Source organism: Phyllobates terribilis, unplaced genomic scaffold (assembly GCF_046119375.1).
Source record: "Phyllobates terribilis strain yellow unplaced genomic scaffold, ASM4611937v1 Scaffold_13__5_contigs__length_258822181, whole genome shotgun sequence".
Lineage (NCBI taxonomy): Eukaryota > Metazoa > Chordata > Amphibia > Anura > Dendrobatidae > Phyllobates > Phyllobates terribilis.
Window position 1 is genome coordinate 188576272 of NW_027362773.1, and position 17894 is coordinate 188594165.

The 17894-nt window shown below is 50.8% G+C and overlaps 1 protein-coding gene across 1 annotated transcript in view; it reads left to right on the forward strand.

Moving 5' to 3' along the window:
* Positions 1-17894, forward strand: part of NLRC5 (NLR family CARD domain containing 5) — a 306174-nt gene continuing 288280 nt past the window's right edge. The window contains exon 1 of the mRNA XM_073659129.1: positions 1-31. The gene's annotated coding sequence lies outside the window, so the exon portion shown is untranslated. The remainder of the gene's footprint in view (positions 32-17894) is intronic.

A 17894-nucleotide genomic window follows, 5' to 3' on the forward strand; every position in this document is an offset into this window, starting at 1 on the left:
TTTCGTTTTCCAGAAATGCTTCCACAAAGAGGTAAGAGACTGTGCCGGCTGCTGTATATAATGGGTCCATATGGGCGCTGCACTCTTCTCTGTAATCTAATGGGTTAATATGGGGAAATCATATGAGAGATTAACCCTTACTGGTCACCAGTCCCTTTCTATTATTCCCCTTTAATCTGTCACCTCCGGTCCATTCCTCTGCTGGAGCGTCTGTACATTTTGCAGCTTGTATGACTTCTTCGCTGTCTCATAGCAGATTTATATAAAATGCACCCTGCAAACTTTAAAGGGAAACTTTACTAGAGCATGTGAATTTTGGAGTAAAAATTCTGAAAAAACTTTATTAGTACTTTAATTATCTCGAGTTACATATTACTTTTTTATATGTGTCTAAAGTTTAGGGGAAGTTGTGCATTAATGGCATCTCCACCCCTGAGAATCGCACCTATCCGAAGAATGGGGTCTTAATCAGAAAGGGAAGAACTTTTGACAAAGCTTTTTTTTTTTTAAAGAAAAATAATGCTTCTTTTTTCGTCACATTTTTACCCATTTTTTGCAATAGGAAAATATTAAATACAATACACACACTACAGGTTTTTTTGTGGTGTTTACAGTCACCAAACTCGTACATCAGACGCCAGATAGAGAAGTGTGATCCATCACTTCACAGAACACGTCTCCTCCAGAGTCCAGTGGTGGTGGCTTTACACCACTATATCCGACGTTCGGCATTGTGCTTGGTGATGTAAGGCTGCATGAAGCTCCCGGCGGGGTGCAGTGTCTGTGCTAATACCAAAGGAGGTCTGAACTCTGCAGTTATGGAGTCAGGAGAGTGTTGGTGACTTTTCTGCCCTCTGCTCCTCATAACTTGGCCCCCCTGCTCTGTAACATTACGGGGTCTCCTTTCGCTTCTCAATAATATCACTCACAGGTGATGGGGGAAGATTTAGGAGGAAGAAATGTCCTGAACGGACTTGTTACACCGGTGACTCCTATTACAGGATGTAACATACCTGGCGGCGTCCTTGCATAGTGGTCCATCTCCCACTGTGCAAGAGCGCGCACTTGATCTCCTGTCCAGAATGTCTCTCTGGCTTCCCTCCATGCTGTCTGTTTGTGTCTGTTTCTGCTGCTTAAGGGCGGTGCCCGATCACTTCCTGCTTTTTGTACCTGCTGTGGGTCACACCCCTTGTGCGTCCTCAGCCTATTGCTGTCTGTCACCTGGTATATAGCCCAGCTGCGGCAATCAATCCCTGCCTGAGCATAGTGTTTCATTCAGTGTGTGCTTGCACTCTGAAGGTGCCAGGTCCCGTTCTTTGTCTCCTGCCTTGCGGTATCAGTTCCCACGTCTGAACTGAGTCCTGTCTATGTCTCCTGCCTTGCGGTATCAGTTCCCGTGTCTGAACTGAGTCCTGTCTTTGTCTCCTGCCTTGCGGTATCAGTTCCCGTGTCTGAACTGAGTCCTGTCTATGTCTCCTGCCTTGCGGTATCAGTTACCATGTCTGAGCTGAGTCCTGTCTATGTCTCCTGCCTTGCGGTATCAGTTCCTGTGTCTGAACTGAGTCCTGTCTATGTCTCCTGCCTTGCGGTATCAGTTCCCGTGTCTGAACTGAGTCCTGTCTATATCTCCTGCCTTACGGTATCAGTTCCCGTGTCTGAACTGAGTCCTGTCTGTGTTCTCTTGTCTGCCTATCCTGGAGGCTGTATTTCCAGGCCTGTCTGAACACGCTCCTAGCCTGTTCCTCCCGCCTTCTAGGGGCCGATTACCTAGACCCGTTCCTGTATCTTGTCTGTCCTGTCTGAACACGCTCCTAGCCTGTTCCTCCCGCCTTCTAGGGGCCGATTACCTAGACCTGTTCCTGTATCTTGTCTGTCCTGTCTGAACACGCTCCTTGCCTGTTTGTCCCGCCTCTCTGGGGGCCGTATTCCCAGACCCGCTCCTGTCTCCCGCTGCAGTGTCGGTCTCCTCCGTACACTCAGTTCCAGTCTGAACTCTTTCCTATCCTTTACCTGTTTTGCCTCTATGTCCGTTCCCTTCCTTTTTCTGCAGAGTCTGAACTCGTACCTAACTCCTGCTTGTTGTCTCTGTACTCCCGTTTGTGAGTTTGTGGTCCACTCGCTACTTCACTGCAAGTATCCTGTGGGTATCTGGCTCTGCCTTTCTCTTCCTGTCTGTTCCGTGTGAACAGAGCCCTGTCCCCCCTGCTCCTTCTCCTTTGCTCACCGCTCCGGCGGTTCTAGCCTGCTCCTTCTCCTTTGCTCACCGCTCCGGCGGTTCTAGCCTGCTCCTTCTCCTTTGTTCACCGCTCCGGCGGTTCTAGCCTGCTCTGACTCCTTTGCTCGCTGCTCCGGCAGCCTTGCTCCGCTCGGACCCTTTTGCTCGCTGCTCCGGCAGTCTCGCTCCGCTCTTATCCTTTTGCTCACTGCTCCGGCAGTCTTGCTCCACTCTTGCTCACCGCTCCAGGCGGCCTCGTCCTGCTTTACTCTTGCTCACTGCTCCGGCAGTCTCGCTCAGCTCTGACCCTTTGTTCACCACTCCTGGCGGCCTTGTCCTGCTCTACTCTTGCTCACCGCTCCAGGCGGCCTTGTCCTGCCCTGTTCTCGCTCACCTCTCTGGGTGGCCTCACTCTGCTGTGTTTGTCCGCCACATCTGTGGTTCTGTTCCTGAGTCCCAGTGTGTACTGGGTCCTATCCCGCCAGTGTTCCTACCTGCTAGTGCTTCCCTGTCTGCACTCTAGCTGTGCTTGCCTGTACCCCCCTGCCTGCTTACCCGCCTGCCTGCATACCAGTCGTGCCTGCCTATACCCACCAGTCTGTGTGCCAGCCTACCAGTCTGTTCCTGTATTCCCCTGTGTGGGTCAACAGCCGTGTCCGGGGTCTGTCCTGGAGTAGCACCTGGTCCCTCTGCTCGGTTCCTCCTTGGTGCACTGGCGTCGTATGCCGTCGTGCGACCCTGGTCGGATCGGGTGAATACCTAGTTACTAGTGTTGAGCCACCCCCGTAGTGTTCGAGTTCGGTTCATCGAACACCCGTGTGTTCGCCGAACTGTTCGTCGAACTGTTCGTCGAACACCTTCGAACACCGTTAAAACCAATGGCAGGCAAACAAAAACACATAGAAACACATAGAAAACACCTTCAAAGGTGTCCAAAAGCTGACAAACTGCTCAGAAGACACAACTAACACATGGAAAAGTGACAAGTACATATAGTCATGCGAAAAGAAAAGAGGTGGAGGAGTAAAAGGAGGGGGAGACACAGATATAGGCATGCATGTCATGCCCTTCTAAAATCCAAAAAGTGAGAAGCCGACACGTTCAGTCCGCTCCTGCCCGTGCCACCTCCGTGTCACCGGGTTTGTGGCAGAGCCGCGGTGAACCCTGACGGCCAGCCCCCCTCTCCCAATACTGGTGCCTGTCCGCTGGTGGGTCGAGCGAGCCCCCCTGTGGTGGAGGCAGCTCTAAGCTTTTTAATTTAAATTGTCTCTCTAATTTGAATGAATACACTTTAAATCCATTTACAAGGATCCATTGGAGGGCAAGTCTCATGCCAGCAGCCGCGTAATTCCAGCTCCAGTAGCGTCCACTAAAGCTGCTGCAGTTAAAAAGCTTTTATAAGGATCGAGCTCGGCTGTCCACCGCAAGGCATCCTACTGCCAGTCCCAGCCCCTATGCCTTGGGGTGCCTCCTGATGCTCTTCACTGAGTATCCCGTGGTCCCGAAGCATTTCCTTTGAAAAAATTAAGTGTCCAAACTACAGGTGGTGTAGCTTGCTTAACAGCTGGGATAATCCGCTGACTAGCAGACACTGCTACTAGGCACAAAGTATTTCCTGGGCTAGATGCAGTTAAAAATTTGTAATTAGATACTCTCGTTGGATGCTGAGAAAGCATTCCATAGAGTCTCCTGGCACGCCATATATGATTCTCTTAAAAAGCTTGGGGTAGGGGTCTAGGGGACCCTTTTATAGCCAAAATCACGGCCCTGTAACGCAATAAGTCACCTAGGCTGAAGATAAATGGAACTGTAGCACCCTGAGGGCTCGGTTGCTACAGAGGTATTGCACCTCACCCAGAGGTGTGATATCTCACTCTCAGGTAAGGATGTAGTGTGGATCAGGACCCGACACCTGCATGCATTACACCACATTGCCGTGGGGCAGGGCGACCAATATGCCCCTGAGATGGGCACGACAGTCCCTGTCCCTGGCTGGAGTGGGGGGAGGGAACACTGAGGAAGGGGAACCCTGTAGTGCAGGAGCAGGGAGGAAGCAGTTCCTGGGTGCATTGAGAAGGGAGTATAAAAGGTGGGCACCATCTTAGTTCAGTGCAGAGAAGTCTCAGCAGAAGTGGCAGGGAGCAGGGGCTCTGCATGAGCTCTGCTCCGGAGGTGGGCCTAGTAACAGAGGCCCAGGCCTGGAAGAGGGAGAAGGAAGGAAGAGGAGCGGAGAAGGCTCCAGGAACGAGGAACGAAGGGATCTCAGGGGTGCGGACGGGCGTGTTGTCACCGCACGCCCGAATCCACCTGCGTGGAGGGGTCAGGCCAAAGGGGGAGACCGGTCCCCGAAACTAGTGGAGGCAGGAAACGACCCTCAGCTAGAAACAGGAGGCTGTGACATTTTATGTGGCGCAGCCCCTCGCTACACCCGCTAGGAAGGCACCACATAGGGTCAGGGAAACTGGCGCCAAGTTTACCAAGAGGAGGCCCGAGGCAGCCGGACAGAAGGGTTGGTAAGAAAGGCCAGACAAAGGACACACAAATGGGGTCCTGTGAAGCGCTCCAAAGTTATCTGGGAGTTGTCTGAGCCCCTCACCTGGTGAGCACAGTACGACGTGGGCAGCCGTTACCTGCAGACGTGGTCTGGATAATAAGAACTGTGAGTAAAGGCCCTGGACTGCATCACTGACTCCGTGTCATTACTGCTGCTGCCCTGCACCATCACCCCCATCCTCCGCATACACTGCCCTGAGGCTATACTCCTCCCGTGGGGAGTTATGCTACGCTCTGCTGCACCCACAACACCAGCCTCAGCGGTCTGCCCTGGAGCGGCGGTTCACTCTGACCGCAATCCACGGGTGGCGTAGTCGGACATTTAATCATCAAAACCACATAAATAGTTCCGCCACTGGTTTGACCGCCCTGAGCCACGGAACCGGGTTGCCGCCACGGAGACTACAACCACCAGCATCCACCAAAAAGGGTCCGGCTCCGGGTGTCCCAAGGCCCAGGGGGCGCGTCAGAACATTTTCATCACCTTTCACAATCACCAATGGGACAAGGCAGGGATGTTCTCTGTCCCCTCTCTTATACATCCTAGTGACGGAGCACCTGCTCTCATCAATTCGCCATAACCCCAATATTAGGTGGATTGAGGTGGGAGGCACCGAGTACAAGTGCTCTCTATTTGCTGATGATGTCCTAGTATATATCACTCAATCACATATATCCATCCATGCTGTTATGGCTGAAATAGATCACTTTGTTACATGGTCAAATTTTAAAATCAATGCAGCGAAGTCTGAGGCCCTCGATGTCTCCCTCCCTAAATCCATATAGGATTCCATCCAGTCCAACTTTCCCTTTGCCTGTCCCTCACAGGGTATCAAATACTTAGGAATTCCTATTCATAGAGACCTCTCCCATCTATGTTATCTTAATTTTGGGCCCTTTATTGAACAACTCCATACAGACCACGGTTGGCAAGTTAGAACTGTAAGATTCACTACGTGAACCACTGGTGTTTTGTGGAAAAGCACATGTACACTGTGTTCCAAATTATTATGCAAAAAGTGTTTAGGAGTGATAAGGGAAGAATTTGTTTGTTTGTCAGTTAAACTCATTGATGGTGATGTGTGTCAGGGCTCTTTATATCACTGTAAGCAATTGCAGACACCTGTGCTAATTACTTAACCAAAAAGGAGAGGAAGACAAAGACCTCTGATCTGCAGTATATAATAATAACAACAATTGAACCCAGAAAAAATAGAATATTATAACAGTATCAGAGTTTTAACTAGGGGTTCAAGTGAGTCTCAAAAAGAGAGAAAACCAAAGGACTCTTTGTCAAAAGAAAAAACCGCGGGATCGGTTTAAATATCAAGATAATTTTATTAGAGCAAAATATTAATACATATAGAGAAATCCACATATGGTGAGAGAAAATATGTTGCTAAAATGTTGACAGCAGTAATGAGTAATGAAAACTCATGGAAACACAGAGGATTCCCTGCCCTCAATCAAAATAGGCAGAAATTCGCCCCCACATACTAATAGGCATGCATAACAGCCTCCAGGACAGCAAAACGAAGCCGGAAGGAGAAACGCGCGTCGAGGCGCTTGTGTGGATCTCCAGCCCTCTCCCCACAACGCGGATATGTCCCCAGGTACAGCACGTATTTAATATATTATACTATGCCGTGTTACACCTGCTTGGCGTTTTTTGCCAAGCTTATCTTGATCTTTATCTATATTTAAAGTTTTGCTGTCCTGGAGGCTGTTATGCATGCCTATTAGTATGTGGGGGCGAATTTCTGCCTATTTTGATTGAGGGCAGGGAATCCTCTGTGTTTCCATGAGTTTTCATTACTCATTACTGCTGTCAACATTTTAGCAACATATTTTCTCTCACCATATGTGGATTTCTCTATATGTATTAATATTTTGCTCTAATAAAATTATCTTGATATTTAAACCGATCCCGCGGTTTTTTCTTTTGACAAAGAGTCCTTTGGTTTTCTCTCTTTTTGAGACTCACTTGAACCCCTAGTTAAAACTCTGATACTGTTATAATATTCTATTTTTTCTGTGTTCAATTGTTGTTATTATTATATACTGCAGATCAGAGGTCTTTGTCTTCCTCTCCTTTTTGGTTAAGTATATATAATCGGGTCAGACTCCACCTTTAGTGGATTCGTTATAGGTTCTCCACCTGTGCTAATTAGTTTGGCAGGTGTGTCCAATGAAAGGCAAGACTACTTAAGAAGGCTGTCTCACATTATTAAGCAGCCTACATTTTCTGCCAAAATGGGAAAGAAAAAGGATGTGTCGGCTGCTGAGAAGCAACAAATTGTGGAGTGTTTAGGTCAAGGCATGACTACAATCAACATTGTGCGATGATCAGGATGAAGTGTCTTGGCAATCAATTAGTATGTAGCTGATTCACAGTACACACGTGTGCGTGCTGATAAGGGCAAATTGAGGACTCTTTCCTACAGGCAATTACGTCAGGTTGAAACAGCAGCGGCAAAAAAGCCTTGTCATAGCAGCAGACAAGTTTTTGAAGCTGCTTGTGCCTCCAACGTCCCCCGAACAACAAGATGCAGGGTCCTTCAGAGGTTTGCAGCTGTGCATACGCCATCCTGTCGACCTCCTCTATCCACTTCACACAAGCAGAAACGGCTCCAGTGGGCCAAACATTACATGAAGACTGATTTCAAAACTGTTTTGTTCACGGATGAGTGCCGTGCAGCGCTTGATGGTCCAGATGGATGGAGTGGAGGATGGCTGGTTGATGGACACCCCACGCAAACACGGCTACAGCGCCAACAAGGAGGAGGTGGAATAATGTTTTGGGCTGGAATCATGGGGAGAGAGATTGTCGGCCCCTTTAGGATCCCTGAAGGCGCTAAAGATGAACTCCATAATGTATGTGGATTTTCTCAAACAGCACTTCCTGCCATGGTTCAAGAAGAAGAACCGTGTATTTCACAGCAAGCTCATTTTTCTGCATGATAATGCACCATCTCATGCTGCACATAAAACATCTGCATCTCTGGCTGATATGGGCATAAAAGGGGACAAACTTATGGTGTGACCCCCATGCTCCCCTGACCTCTACCCCATTCAGAACCTTTGGAGCATCATTAAAAGGAGTGTCTATGATGGCGGGAGGCAGTTCACATCTAAGCAACAGCTCTGGGAGGGTATTCTGTCCTCATGCAAAACAATTGAAGCAGAAACCATCCAAAACCTGACAAATTCAATGGACGAGAGAGTTTAGAAGCTCCTTTCGAACAAGGGGTCCTATGTGAAAATGTAACATCACCTAGAATAAAGTTTTGAGTTGAAAACTGTTTGATTTCAGTTTCTAACAACCTGCTAATGCTTATAATTTCAAAAATGACCATTTTTTTGGTCTTTATTAAAATGAAAAGGTTGATCGAAAAGTTTGGGGGATCTAAGAGTGTGGCAATCCAGTAGTCATGATTACTTCGAATTCTGACAATATGAGGGTCATGCTGCAGGTAGTGCAGCAAGAAGGCACTTATGTGTCTTGCGCATCTCGGAGTCCCAAAATTATTTTCTGGGCTAGATGCAGCTAAAAATTATTATTAATTTTAAATCTGGTGAAGCTTTAGTATAGATGGCCTAATAGGATCAGTGCTGCACACTGCTACAAAGCCCAAATTATTTTCCAGTCAAGATACAGATAAACATGATTAGTAATTTAAAATCTGGTGGAGATTATTATAGATGGCCTAATAGAATCAGTGCTGCACACTGCTACAAAGCCCAAATTATTTTCCAGCCAAGATACAGATAAACATGATTAGTAATTTGAAAGCTTAAAACGGTTGGTAGGGTGATTTTAACCAATCATCAAGCTTTTACTCTCCCCAGGATGACACAGGGGTAGAAAAGTCGTTTCGGATCCATGATTTGTTCATCTTTATGAACGTGAGTCTGTCTACATTATCAGTGGAGAGCCGCGTGCGCTTATCTGTCAGCACACCACCAGCAGCGCTGAACACACGTTCAGACAGAACGCTGGCTGCGGGGCATGACAAGATCTCCAAGGCGTAAGTGGCTAGCTCCGGCCATTTATCCAGATTGGAAGCCCAAAAAGAGCAAGGGTCCAGTGACACAGTCATGGCTTCAATGTTTACTTGGAGATACTCCTGTACCATCGTCTCTAGGCGTTGACTATGTGTCAGACTTCTTGTCTCCTGTGGCCTTGCAAAGGATGGGCTAAAAAAGTGGTGAAATGATTCCGCAAAATTGATGTTACCAGCAGATACTGTGGTTCTGTTACGGTTTGAGTGCTGAACACTTGACGGTCCCACGGTTGGCAAGTTGGAACTGTGAGATTCACTACGTGCACCACTGGTATTTTGTGGAAAAGCACATGTAAGATTCTGCAACAGTCTCTGCTGATACTCCTGCATGCGTGCATCCCTTTCTATGGCAGGAATAATTTCTGCAAATTTACTTTTGTACCGGGGATCTAACAGTGTGGCAACCCAGTAGTCAGGATTATTTCTAATTCTCACAATTCGAGGGTCATGTTGCAGGTAGTGCAGCAAGAAGGCACTCATGTGTGTTGCGCATCCAGGAGCACCAAGTCCCTGTTGTGTTGGTGGCGAGGTAACAATCATGCTTCCTTCCTCTGTCCTCTCCCCCCAACCTCGCACAACAGAAATGTGATCAAGGTCTCCCTCATCTGATGAGTCTTCCATCAGTTCGTCCTCCACTTCTTCCTGGGCTCCTGCACCTTCCTCACTAGTTTGGCTGCTACCATGCGCCCTGGTAAAACCATCTCCCCCACCCTCACATGCCTGCCGCCTTGGTGCTGCCGACCGTCTGGACCTTGCAGATGTTAGCCCTTCCGCATACAACTCCTCCTCCTCTACTTCCTCCACCTCCTCTTGTGCCACCACCTGACTCCGAATTCTGTTTAACATGTGCTCCAGCATGTAAATCACCGGAATAGTCATGCTGATAATGGCATCGTCAGCACTAAACATCTTCGTCGCCATTTCAAAACTGTGCAGAAGGGTGCATAGGTCCCTGATCTGAGACCACTCCTCCAGCGTGATTTGCCCCACCTCTGGATCTCGTTGGCCCAGGCTATACGTCAGAACGTATTGCACCAGGGCTTGTCGGTGCTGCCACAGTCGCTGCAACATGTGCAGAGTTGAATTCCACCGGGTAGGCACATCGCATTTTAGCCGGTGAAGTGGCAGGCCCAACGACTTCTGTAGAGATGTAAGTCGCTGAGCTGCGGGATGCGAACGGCGGAAGTGAGCACACAGCGACCGTGCCCTCTGCAGAAGGCCATCTAGTCTGGGATAGTGGGCTAAAAATTGCTGGACAACCAGGTTCAACACGTGAGCCATACAAGGCACGTGTGTGACATTGCCCCGGCGAAGGGCCGCACCCAGGTTTGCAGCATTGTCGCACACGGCCTTCCCTGGTTTCAGGTCCAGTGGAGACAACCATTCATGAAATTGGTTCTCCAGAGCTGACCACAACTCCTCAGCTGTGTGACTCACATTTCCCAGACATTTCAATGTAAAAACCGCCTGATGACGTTGAGCCCTACTGCCAGCATAGTAAGGAGGTGTGCAGGATCTCTTCTGCGCAGTTAGAAAGCTTGTGGCATGACCAGACAGGCTTTGGGTGCAGGTGGAAGACCGAGAGGAGGTTGAGGAGGCAGAAGCAGTGGAGGAACTTTGAGATAAAGAGGATTGACGCACAACTCGTGGGGGCGGCAAGACTTGGACAGCAGCCCCTTGTCCTGCTGTCACCATAGTTACCCAGTGCCCAGTCAGCGACATGTAACGCCCCTGTCCATGCCTACTCGTCCAAGTGTCTGTGGTGAAATGCACCCTGTCACACACAGAGTTTCTCAAAGAAGCGGTGATGTTGTGTGCGACATGCTGGTGGAGCGCAGGCACACCTTTCTTTGAGAAGTAGTGCCGACTGGGCATCTGGTACTGGGGCACTGCGACGGACATAAGGTCTTGAAAATCCTCTGTGTCCACCAGGCGGAAAGGCAGCATTTCTGTAGCCAAGAGCTTGCAGATGGTGAAATTCAACCTCTTAGCTTTCTCACGGCTAGGAGGAAATGGTCTTTTACTTGTCCACATCTGAGGGACCGAGGGCTGGCTATTGTGCTTAGACGGGGTTGATAAGGGTGTCCCCGGCAAACTGCCGGTCTGTGAGGAAGATGCAGGCGGACATGTTAGGTTGCCTTGATCCAAAGGTGGTGCTATCGATGTCGGACAGCGCTCAACACCAGCTGGTGTTACCACCTCCAAAGAAAATGATGACCTGCCAATCACGCTGGCTGTTGCGGGTAAAGAGGTGGCAGGTCTGCGCTCCAAAACAGGTGTGACTGCTGTCCCCCCAGTCACAGAGGATGAAGAGGCCGCGGATGCACAAGATATGGCAGACGGCGGTTGGCCCGGCCGGCTAGGCCGCATTGTAGCACACTGAGCTTCCCACTGCAACTTATGCTTCATGTCCATGTGCCGGTTCATGCATGAAGTACTCAAACTATGTATTTTTTGGCCTCTACTTAGCTTTTGCTGACAAATGTTACAGATAACACGAGTTGGGTCATCTTTATCGATCTGAAAAAATGCCCAGGCTATGCAAGGCTTAGCACCCATGCGACCTGAAGAGCCACCACGACTTGTGGTGAGAGGCAGAGTTGTGTTTGAGGATGCAGTTGTTGACGTGCTTCCAGTACTACGTCTCTGTCCAGGAAGGCGCAACCTGACCTCGTCGTCACTAGCATCTTCCTCCACCTCCTCTGCTGACCTCATCTCTTGGCTGACTGTGGGTTGACAGTAAGTGGGATTGACGCGCCCCTGGGCCTGAGTCGCGCAGCGTTGCGCACGCGGGAGCCTACCCGGAGCCGGATCGGATAGGGGTAGTAGTCTCGTGGCGATGACCCGGTCCGTGCCCAGGGAGTCAGACTAAGTGGCGGTATCTTAGCAGTAGATGTAGGACGACTACGCCACCCGTTGAAAGCAGCTATGGAGCTGCCGCTGCAGGGCAGACCGCTGAGGCCGGTGGAAAGATGGTGCAGCGTGGATGGTATAACCCCCAACGGGAGGGGTATGGCCTCAGGGCAGCCGACGTGGATGATAGGGGTAGCAGGAACCACTCAGAGACGATGCGGTGTAGTTCAGGGTCTTTACTGGTGACAAAGATAGACCCTCCCGGAGTACTGGCTAGCGGTCGGGGCCTGGTCAGTCCTTGAGCAGATGGGATCCCCCTTGGCCAGGCGGAGTTGTAGGCCTCCCCAACTAATTGTACTCTTCTGGCTTCCTTGCTAGAGGCGGGTAAAGGTAGCCCACGTCCCTGAGTGTACCGTGTGGTGCTCACCCGTATGGCCGGTGACTCGGGGCCTTCTAGTGGCTTCCGCTCCACGACGGCGGTGCTGGTCCCACGCGTGTGACCGTGCCTTCGGGTTTCTTGGCCAGAGGACCTGAAATCCCCTGCCGGTCGGTTTCTGCTGCTGCGTCTGGGTTAATCCCCACAGCCTCGGACTCCGGGTCCGGTGGTAACTCTTCAATCAGGGCGAGCTCTTCAGCTGCCAGCCCCTGATTCCTTTTAGCACTGCTCCCACTGAGCTCCTGATCTTTCTTTCCTAAGCTGCTCCTCTTCTTCTCTCTAACCCTGCCTCAGCCCCAGTTTTATATAGGGGAAGTCCTTCCCCTCCCAGGACCGGGCAGGAGGTGTGGCATGCATAGGATTCCTGACCAAGAGACCTCCCACCTGCTCTCAGACATAACATTGCTATTACTGTGGAGACCAGACCCCTGAGGTGCCACATTCCCCCCTAGTGAAAGTTAGTACTCCGGGACTGAACATACTTTTGTAAACATAACAAGGTGCAAACAATAACATTCTAATAGAGACAACACATAAGGTGGTCACGGCGTGTCCGCAACCGGGTGTAACTTTTGAGGAAAACAAGGGTGTCCATTTCACCAACACAGGGAGACGTAACCAGGTAGGGGTCTGTCCTGCCCCGAGTCCTTAACAGTCTTTCAGTCCGTCCTGGGTTACGCTCCAACTATATGCACAAAGGATTCCCGGTAAATCCACCAAAGACTCCTATAAATAACTAGAAACACATAATTATACACAAGCAACAATAAACAGGTAAACATTAATAAAATAGCTTGAACATTTAGATCCTCCACCGTATGGGCAGCTGGCCTCTAGTGACCCTAGTGGACCTACGGAGCTGATTGATTGGTCCTGAGCTACAGGGTATAGGAGCTGTCAAGGGTAAACTGGGCAGCCGTCTACGGACTCTTTGGCTCACTAGGGGTATGGCAGGCTCACTATAAGCAGAGGGTTGATTTTCCTGGTCTGCTTGTGTGGGGCCTTCTGCCTCCTGGACCGGCTGTTCTTCCAGTTCTACCTGTGTCTCCGTAGGCACTTGGGATGCTGGTTGGAGGAACGTGAGGACGGGTACCACAACAGCACCATTGACTTGAGTCCAAGACCGAGGGAAGTCTCCGAGCACAGTACTAACCATATCTTCCCTTTCCTCTACGGGTCGAGGGTCCTCTTGTTCCTCTTCAGGGTTCCGTAGCTGTTCAGGACACTTCTTTAGGTGATCCCGGGATACAATGGCTGTGGTTTCCCCTCCGTCTTTACTGATTGTGCAGATCTTCGGGTTGTCGTGGCTTGAGGGCAGTACGGTGTACGGGTCCTTCTCCCATTGGTCGTCCAACTTGTGGAGCCGTCTTTTCCTCTTCAAGACCAGCTCTCCGGGCACCAGGGGAACAGCGGGAGCATACTGGTTGTAAGTTTTCTCTTGTCTTTCCCTAGCTTGACAGAGACTACGCTCCACGCTCTCCTGTACTTTTCGGTATTGCTGCTGCCTCTCTGTGTCCCAGTTGGCTTCTGGTGAAGTGTCCTCGGGTGTCAGGACTCCCATCTCCAGATCAACAGGAAGCTTATCAGGTCTTGCCCTCATTAGGTAAGCCGGGGTACAGTTGGTGGAACCTACAGGGATGTGGTTGTATAGGTCCACCAGGTCGGGCAGCTTCTCAGGCCACAGACTGCGTTCCTCCAGGGGCAATGTTTTCAGGAGATCTATCACCACCTGGTTCATTTTCTCACAAAGTCCATTAGTTTGCGGGTGATAGGGTGTTGTTCTTATCTTCCGGCATCCATACAGGGTGCAGAACTCCTGGAAGACCTCCGCTTCAAAGGCAGGCCCCTGGTCCGTCAGCACCTGCTCCGGGTATCCATGCGGACGGCAGAAGTGCTGCTGGAAGGCTCTAGCTGCTGTGTGAGCCGTTAAGTCCTTGACGTGGACGACAACCAAGAACCGGGAGTAGTGATCCACGATGGTTAACGCGTAGACGTAGCCACTTCTGCTTGGGGTCAGTTTTACATGATCCAAGGCTACCAGTTCCAACGGCTGTCTGGTGATGATGGACCGCAGGGGAGTCTTCTGGCTGGCACGGTCCCTCCTTCTTAAGTTGCATGGGCCACAGTCTCTGCACCACCTCTCGATGGTTCCTCTCATGCCTACCCAATGGAACCGCCCGCTCAAGTGGAACTCCAGCTTCTTCCATCCGAAATGCCCAGCTCCGTCGTGGTATGCCTCCATCACCATAGCTGCGTCTCTTCTTGGCACCACTACTTGCCAGATTAGTTCATGCGTCCGGGAGTTAACCATTCTGCGGCACAACTTTCCCTTGTAAAGGAACAGTCGACTCTTCTCAGCCCACAGTTGCTTGGCTTCCTCCGGAGCGTCTGGGTCAAGGCGTGCATCTGGCCGAGTCAGCATCTCCTTTACCAGACGGACGGCAGGGTCACTGTCTTGCGTCTCCACCCAGTTGTAATGAGGTAAGGGGTTGAACGTAGCGGTTTGCTTACTTCTTACACGGTGGGAATACTGGATAGTCCCATGACGGTGGAACGCGGGGAGCTCAACTTCTTCCAGTTCCTCTGAATCTTCCCCTACGTCCGGTAGGTTTGGCATCCTGGACAGGGCGTCTGCGTTGGTATTGGAGCGTCCTGCCCGGTATTTGATTGTAAACTCATAGTTGGACAAGCGGGCCATCCATCTCTGCTCTAGGGCACCGAGTCTTGCAGTGTCCAGGTGTGTCAACGGGTTGTTATCCGTGTACACGGTGAACCGGGAAGAAGCGAGGTAGTGCTTAAAGCGTTCGGTGACTGCCCACACCACTGCCAGGAACTCTAGCTTAAATGAGATGTAATTCTCAGGGTTTCTTTCGGTGGGTCGCAGTTTTCGGCTGGCGTAAGCAATTACCCGTTCTTTCCCCTGCTGGATCTGGGATAGTACGGCTCCTAACCCGATGTTACTGGCGTCGGTGTAGAGGATAAAGGGCTGGCTATAATCAGGGTACACCAGGATTTCATCCCCCGTGAGGGCCATCTTCAGCTGGCGGAAGGACTCTTCTTCCAACTTCTCCCATCTGAAGGGCGGCTTCTGGTTCTTGGCCTTCCTGGACTGGCCTATCAGGAGGTCCTGCATAGGAGCTGCCTTTTTGGTGAAACCGGGAATGAACCTTCGGTAGTAGCCTACCAACCCGAGGAACTGCCTCACTTCCTTTACGCTGGAGGGGCTTGGCCATTCCTTAATTGCGGTGATCTTATCAGGGTCGGGAGCCACTCCGTCAGCACTCACCACGTGTCCCAGGTACTGCACCTTTGGCTTCAGGAGGTGACACTTGGAAGGTTTCACCTTTAGGCCGTAACTTGCCAGAGCTTCAAACACTTCCGCCAGGTGCTTCAGATGGTCCTCGTAGGTCTTGGAGTAGACGATGACATCGTCCAGGTATAACAGGACCGTCTCAAAGTTCCGGTGTCCCAGACAGCACTCCATCAATCGCTGGAACGTTCCTGGCGCGTTGCAGAGTCCAAACGGCATGCAGGTAAACTCGCTAAGTCCCATCGGGGTGGTGAATGCGGTCTTCTCCCGATCCGCCTCTGCTACAGGAACCTGCCAGTACCCGCTAGTGAGATCCAAGGTGGAGAAGAAGTTAGCAGATTTTAAAGCAGCCAAAGACTCCTCTATTCTTGGTAAGGGGTACGCATCTTTGTGTGTGATACGGTTAATTTTCCGGTAATCTACACACATTCTCATGGTGTTGTCTTTCTTTTTGACCAAGACTAGTGGAGCTGCCCAGGGGCTACAGCTATCCCTGATTACCCCAGCCTCCTTCATGTCTCTAAGCATCCCCTTGGCGTGTTGGTAGTGTGCAGGGGGTACGGGCCGATACCTCTCTTTTATGGGAGGATGGTCTCCCGTGGGGATGTGGTGTTCTACCCCCTTGACTCGCCCGAAGTCTAACGGGTGTTTACTAAACACTCTCTCGTACTCTTGAACCACCCGGTAGACTCCCTGTTTCTGGTGGGAGGGAGTGGAGTCAGTACCCAAATGTAGTTGCTGACACCAATCCTCCATTATTTTCTCAGAGCCGTTACCTTCCTCCGGATGAGATGGAGGCAAGGGTTCCACAGACTGTATAGAATTTTGGTTGATAGTATATAATTTGGCTAGCGTAGCATAACGGGGCAGGTATACTTCCCTTTTCCCAATATTTATTATGCGAACGGGTACCCTCCCATGGCGTACATCAACTACCCCACGGGCTGTCAAAATGGTGGGCCTACTGTCTGAGTAGACTGGCTCTACCATGGCCTGGTAATCTCTACCTCTCAGACCAATAGCTGCCCGGCACCAAATCATCATTTCACTTTTCGGGGGTATGGCAATAGGGAAAGGGTCACACATTCTTACACTACCAATCTCACCGCCGGAGAGTTCCACTTGTTGCCGTCGCATCAGTGCCCGGATCTCTTTCTGGAGCACTCGCTGCTGGCCGGAGCTGGCGTTCTTGGCAACCTGCTGTAAAATGAAAATCACCTCTGCAAGACAATTTTCAATCACATTAGTTCCTAGAGTTATCTTTGGGTGACTCTCGCGCTTGTCAATGTCCACAATGATCAGTCCCTGTGCTGCCAGTTCGACTCTACCGATTTTAATGGTCATTTCTTTAAATCCGATCTGCGGCACGGGTTGACCATTGCTGGCAATGATACTCAAGTCGTCGTCAGGGTAGCGGGTTATATCCGAGTCATTCCAGTACTGCTTGAAGAGCACATACGGGATGGTGGTGACCTGTGACCCGGTGTTCAGTAGGGCACTCATAGGAATGCCATCCAGTACCACAGGCAAGACTGGACGTCCTCCCACATATTTGTCGCGCCAGTTCGATGGGCGTGGTGATCTTTTTCCTGGGGGTTGGCCCTCTACCCCAGGTTGTGCCAGTTTAAAGGACAGTACCTTGCCATATGTCCGGGTTGATTGCAGCGGCGGCAGATGGGTTGTCCGTCCTCGTTGTAGCGGTCGCTGGGTCTTCCACTGGCCGGTGGGGTCGTCCTTGGTCGACGCCACGGGATGTCCTCCGGTCCGGATGTCAGCTGGATCTTCCCTGGAGTGGAAACCTGTAAAGACTGCACAGTTCGGGTTAGCGCAGCAACGCTTTTAGCTAGCTCTTGGACCTGATGGTGCAGGTCTGGAGCCGGGTCATTGTTCAAAGCCTGCGCATCAGCCCCCACAGGCCCTGCCGACAAGGGCGCCGCCTCCTGGTGGTAAGTGATAGCTGGGCGCCTGTGGGTCACAACGCCACCCGGTGCCGGTTCTCGGAGCACCCGGATGGCTCTGTCCTTGAACTGTGCAAAGTCCAGATGAGGATCCTGTAAGGCTATGGCCCGCAACTGGGTTCGGTGGACATTGCAATATAGTCCCTCTATAAATTGTTCGGTCAACAGCCTGTCCTCGTTTCCCACGCTGTCGGGGTCGGTCTGCTTAATGGCTCTCAGGGCCTCTTGTAGGTTTAGTGCATAGTCCCTTATACTCTCATGTGCTCGCTGCTTGCACCCATAGAATTTAAGCTTAATCTCGGCTGAGGTGCGGGTATCAAAGGTGTCCCTCAGCCGGGTTAGTATCCCCGCGACAGTCCTCCTCCCAGGTGGCCAGGACTTTACCTCCCTTTGGGCTGCCCCGGTTAGTTGGGCCACCAGGATGCTCACTTTTTGCTCTTCTGTGAGGGGGTACACCTGGAAGAGGCTATCCAGCTTTTCTCTAAAGTCATTCAGGGTATGTGAC